Raw genomic sequence first — 6,581 nt, forward strand, 5'->3', positions numbered from 1 at the left:
AGAAGAGAAGAGAGAATTTTTTATTGGCCAAGTGTGATTGGACACACAAGGAATTTGTCCTGGTGCATATGCTCAGTGTACATAAAAGAAAAGATACATTCTTTTTGAAATTGAAAGATATAAGCCACATGGATATAGCTATAAGTGGGAAGGGTAAGGAAGGGAAGAATAATAGTAATACAGGGAAGAATAATAGTAATACAGTCTTAGTAAATTATTTGACAGTGTTGGGGAATTAGTTGTTAAGCAGAGTGATGGCATTTGGGAAAAAACTGTTCTTGTGTCTAGTTGTTCTGGTGTGCAGTGCCCTATAGCATAGTTTTGAGGGCAGAAGTTGAAACAATTTATTTCCAGGATGTGAGGGGTCTGTAGATATTTTCACAGCTCTCTTTTTGACTCGTGCAGTATACAAGCCCTCAGTGGAAGGCAGGTTGGTAGTAATTGTTTTTTCTGCAGTTCTAATTATCCTCTGAAGTCTGTGTTTGTCTTGTTTGGTTGCAAAGACAGTTATGAAGGTGAATATTTCCAGGTTCCTTCCATCAAACAATGCCATCTTGTTGGATCCAGAAGCTACACCTTCTCCGTTGCAGTACCTGCTGTATGGAAGAGCATCCCCCAGCAATCTGGATAGCCCTGACCATGTTAGCTTTTCATAATGGCTGTTGGTAAGAAACACAAGTGAACTCTCTGCTGTGACTAGTGTTGTATTTTTTTTGTTGACCTCAAACATTTAATTTGAATTGTTCTCATTATTGTTTGGTTTCGTATGCTACCCAAAGTCACTGTTGTGAGATGGGCAACCTTAAATCTCGTGCCAGGTGACATGGCTCTGTGTGCCACTTCGGGCACGCGTGTCATAGGTTCACCATCATGGATATAGCAGATATGGTATCTCCTAAGGGTGTACTAGGTTTTTTCAGAGGTCAGAGTTTCGGTGCTGATAGCGATGCTCTCTTGTGAAACTCATCCACCTGCTCTTTATGTCACAAGTAATTTAGTCAATGAGCAACAAAAGGCAGCAAGCCATATTTAATAAAACTTAGGTAAAGGTAAAGGTTCCCCTCACACATACGTGCTAGTCTATGCCGACTCTAGGGGGCAGAGCTCATCTCCATTTCAAAGCCGAAAAGCCAGCGCTGTCCGAAGACGTCTCCGTGGTCATGTGGCCGGCATGACTAAACGCCAAATGCGCACGTAACGCTGTTACCTTCCCACCAAAGGTGGTCCCTATTTTTTCTACTTGCATTTTTACGTGCTTTCGAAACTGCTAAGTTGGCAGCTAAACCTTAAGAACCTTAGTGTCCCTATTAATTCCTTCCAGGCAGCTAAGACAACCTTCCTATCTAATTTTCAATTTTCTATTGACCTTACCTCTACATGGGACTCTTTTGTTTTCAACTGGTTGGCCTCTTTCTTGCTGGGTTTTTTCTTCCGTCTAGATATTTTCTCCTTCATTCTCCATTGATGCTCAAAAATGCATTTTATTACATGTAGCTGATAGCCAATGGAATATAGATGCTTTGGTAATAATGATCAATCAACATCCCTGCTGACAGAATTTAGAATCAATTCAGATGGTTACACAAACTTTAATAAGTATTGTATGGGGAGTCGCCATATTTCTTAGTTCAGCTCTGAACTTGATTCATGTTACAGTCAAGCAATTTAAAATGCCAGCCTCCAGTCCTTGAATGAACAGAAAATCACTGATGCCTAAAACTACGTTGCTTTGACTCCTGACTACTGTTCTGCCTCAGGAATAAAGCCCACGAGAGGTGCTACCCTTATAGTTTTAATGCAGGCTAAGTTATGAAGTTGTTTGTCGGATTTCCCTGGTTTTTGTCACCCATTCCATCCCACTGAGTGCCCCATGTTGGCAGGATAAATAATAATCAAACATTTCCTTAGTGCAGTGTTTCTCAACTTTAGGTTTGGCAACTTGTTAAGTTCCCAAAATTCTCTAGCCAGCTACCCATCTCAAAGTTGCAAAATACCGCTTTAACATATGAGGCATTCTTCACGTATGTGGACTATTTTCCTAGCCAGCATGGCTTTGCACAGAATTCTGGAAGTTGAAGTCTAAACTTCAGGCAGTTTCTGAGATTTCCTTCCATAGTAACCAGGAATGGATTTACCTGTATTTTTTGGAGTAAAAGACACACTTTTCTCCCCACATAAAAGAGGGTGAAAATTTAGGTGCGTCTTATACACCAAATGTAGTCCCACCTACCCGCCAGCCCCCCAGTAGAGGCAGCAATAAACTATGGCAATCCCTGCAGCCTGAAACAGCTGATCTTTGGGAGGCCGATCCAACCGACAATCAGCTGCTTGTGCTAATCAGGCTGGGCTGAAGCTGAAATTGGAATGGGCTGTTTGCTGCAAGGAGGCAAACTGCTGGGAGGCAGAGGCATATTTTTTTTTCTTATTTTCCTCCCCAAAAAAGGTAGGTGCGTCTTATAGTCTGGAGCATCTTATACTCTGAAAAATACAGTAGTTGCCATTTGGGCATTTGCAGCCCAAATGTAATAGCTTTATTTGTCATTTTATATGCCATTTTATAGCTAAGCTCTGGCTTCCCTTGGCTTTTGCTAATAAGCTACAAATTGTGTACCACCCTCATGGTTTGACAGGTTTTCAAAGTTGACAACTACATAATAGCCTTGTTTGGTAGTTATCTGAAATCCTGAAATTATTGATCGGTTGCTATGCTGCAGTTTCTTGTTTTTAAAGTTGAGAATGCCATCGTTTATTTTTTTTTACTTCTGGAGGGAAAGGAATATATGAGAAGGAAAGGATAAGATTTCCAATACACTATGAATGCAAGATTGTTGCGATACATTTTATAATCTCATCCAGAGGCATGAGATTTACTGTCACTTTCTTTATATGTTACTGTCCAGACTGACATTTTTGTCTTGTCCTAATCAGAATGCAAATTGTTTCGGATAGGTTGATAAAGGCTTTCCACAGAATGGATTCATTTACCGAAGTACTTGTTAAAATTAATCTTGTTAAAATAAATTTGGCATATATCTTCCTGCTAATAAGGCAGAATACCCTTGACTGAGGGGAAATCTTAACAGAACTGTTTTCTAGAGCTCCAGATGCACAAAGCAACCAAAACTCTTATCTATCACTGGGGGAATTTAGAATTGTATCACTGTTAGGGGTGAGAAAAATCTGTGCATCGCTTACAATAATTGATGCGGATTTGAGTTTCTCTTTGGGACAGAGAGGGAGGGAGGGATCAGTGGGGTATTCGTGCCCCAGCTCGGACCATCCCAAACTGTATAATGACAGCAGATCGGGGTGAAATCCAGCAGGTTCTGGAGAACCAGTAGCAGAAACTTTGAGTAGTTTGGAGAACCGGCAAATACCACCTCTGGCTGGCCCCAGAGCGGGATGAGAATGGAGATTTTGCAATATCCTTCCCCTAGAGTGGGGTGGGAATGGAAATTTTGCAGTATCCTTCCCCTCCAACACCCACCAAGCCACGCCCATCAAGCCACACCCACAGAACTGGTAGTAAAAAAAAAATTGGATTTCACCACTGCAGCAGATATATAGATAAGATAGATATAGATCAGAATTTCTCAACCTTGGCAACTTTAAAATGTGTGGACCAATGTAGAGCGAGCTCATGCCTCATGAAAACTGATGCCATGCAAATGACACAGTCTTTATGCTGGCTGTTTCCCAAAAAAATAGTTTTAACTGGGACAGAAGGTAGCACACTGGGCATAGGAACATTCTGAGCTTTTCAAAAGCCACATTAAAATCATTCATCTTGATGCGGCTTTTCTTATTCCCAGCCTTCCCAAGCAATGCTTAGAATACTGGGAGGTGTTTTAGAATTGCCTGTGGCATAGGAGAGGCCCTTCATATTGTTTGGCATGCTTTGCTTATTTTCTGCTGTTGTTGCCTGCCTCTTTAAGAGAAGAAATATTCAGCTGAAAATAAAAGCACACTATATTAGAGAAAAGGCTAAGCTACGAGCTTCTGCTTACATTCATACAATGCATGCATTGTATCTCTTTTCTACATCCTTATGAGAACCCTTCAGACCTTGTTTATCATCTAGGTCTAAAATCATAAAACCCAATTATCCAGTTCAATCAAATTATATTTTATTCATAAACCAAATATACAGTCCAATTAAACGTTAACGAGTTCATTATCTGAGATGGGCAATGAGCATCATGAATATCCCTCCAGAGATTATTGCACAACTCCATAGTCTCTGATGAAGGATGATAGGGTTTGTAGCACACAACATATTGCCCATTTCTCTTTTTTTACATAGTTCTATAAAATAGTTTTCAGAAATCTCTCCTCAGGTCAAGCTGAGCGAGAACTATTGGCTCACCCTCCTTCTTTTGTTTCCATCTCTATATCTAAAAGGATGCAAGCATAAATGGAAAATGCAACATTCAGCCAATGAAATATCGTTATCAATAAATGCCTAGTTTAATGAAAAGAAGGACTAGGGGAGACATGATAGCAGTGTTCCAATATCTCAGGGGGGTTGCCACAAAGAAGAGGGAGTCAAACTATTCTCCAAAGCACCTGAGGGTAGAACAAGAAGCAATGGGTGGAAACTAATCAAGGAGAGATGCAACTTAGAACTAAGGAGAAATTTCCTGACAGTTAGAACAATTAATCAGTGGAACAACTTGCCTGCAGAAGTTGTGAATGCTCCAACACTGGAAACTTTTAAGAAAATGTTGGATAACCATTTTTTTTGTTTGTTTACATTTATACCCCGCCCTTCTCCGAAGACTCAGGGCGGCTTACAATGTATAAGGCAATAGTCTCATTCTATTTGTATATTTTTACAAAGTCAACTTATTGCCCCCCCAACAATCTGGGTCCTCATTTTACCTACCTTATAAAGGATGGAAGGCTGAGTCAACCTTGGGCCGGGCTCGAACCTGCAGTAATTGCAGGCTTTGTGTTCTTAATAACAGGCCTTACCAGCCTGAGCTAAACCGGCACCTACACCATTTGTCTGAAATGGTGTAGGGCCTGGGCAGGGGGTTGGACTAGAAGACCTCCAAGGTCCCTTCCAACTCTGTTATTATTATTATTAAATAGTGCATCTATATTAGAGTTGGAAGGCAACGTTTTAAAAGAACTGATAGCTGCCCTTCAATTGATGTTTTCTAGTAATGTTTCGCATCTCATACCTGTGAAAGAGGAATCCTTCTCAATCACAGTTGGATACGGATCATACAACTTCTTTGACCAAAGCCCCTTCCCATTCTCAAAGCTGAGCCCCTCAAGGATTAGATGGTTTTGAACTGCATTTAGGTCTAGTGCCAGCATTAAGCTAGGCACGCCTCTATAACTGCATGATTAGAATTCATACAATTGAAGAATGAGTTGAGAGGTGCGATATTATGTGCTTTCTGAAAATTGGATGCTAAACAGCCCATGTTTCCTCTAATGAATCTCCCATTTCCAATAACATTAGTGATCCAGTCCATTAAACATTAATCTGAAATCCTGAGAATTAAAGGAGAGTCCCATTGCCAGACCTTCTCGACAATAGTGGTACTTTGATGGGTCTTTCTGTTCTAGATATTCTGCACCCCTTCTCAAGTTTTCCTAACATAATAGAATTCTTATATTTTGTAAAAAGGAAAGAAGCCAGGATGCTGCAAACTAATTTCCAAGTGCTTGGAATATTATCCTGTTAGAAAGCTGGATATTATTTTACATACCTCTTTCCCTGTCTCAGCCTGTATTATCACAAAAGTATACAAAGATATATATATTTTTTACAATAAAGAATACTTGCTTGTAAGTACATTAGCCAACTCAAGGGTGGGCTGCTGGGGGTTTGCAGGGGTTCGGGAGAGAAGATTCTCTGTAGTTTGGAGAAACCCCAAATCCCACTCCTGACTGGCCCCACCCCGCCCATCCCACCCTTCCCAGGAGTCCCCATGTGGGCCGTTTTGGATGCAGGTAAGTGCAGGGCATGTACGGAGGCTCAGGGAGGGTGAAAAACAGTCCTAGCGGAAATTTGGGAAGGCCAGAAATGGGCCCGTTTCTGGCATTCAGAGGGCCTCTGGAGCCTGGGGAGGCCACTTTCATCCTCCCGGAGGCTCAAGAAAAGCTTCCAGAGCCCGGGGAGGGCAAACCCCTCCACCACCATGGTGCAGGAGGCCGACTAGGCCACACCCACAATGGCCACGCCTACCCAGCAACCGGGCACAGAACCCCTTGCTAAAAAATTTTAAACCCACCCCGGGTCCTTATGTCATGAAACATTTTCTGTGGCCAGCTTGATGTTTGTACACTTATGTAGTTCAACATGCGCTACTTTCAAGGCAGATGCATCTTTGAATATCTCCCTGAATTTTTTAAGAACTTTCCCAATAAAGGCAATACAGATATCTGGTAAGAAAATATATCTGAAACAATGACCCCAAGGAGTCATAGATTGTCTAATATTTTTTTCTAAATATATTCTGGAGCAAATTAATCGGAAATAAAAAAGAAATTAGAAAAAACTACTCAGCAAACCAAGCACCTCTCCAAATAAAGTCTGGTGTCTTTTAAAGAACATTCTTTTTCTT

The sequence above is a fragment of the Ahaetulla prasina genome, chromosome 7 (assembly GCF_028640845.1).
Source record: "Ahaetulla prasina isolate Xishuangbanna chromosome 7, ASM2864084v1, whole genome shotgun sequence".
Classification (NCBI taxonomy): domain Eukaryota; kingdom Metazoa; phylum Chordata; class Lepidosauria; order Squamata; family Colubridae; genus Ahaetulla; species Ahaetulla prasina.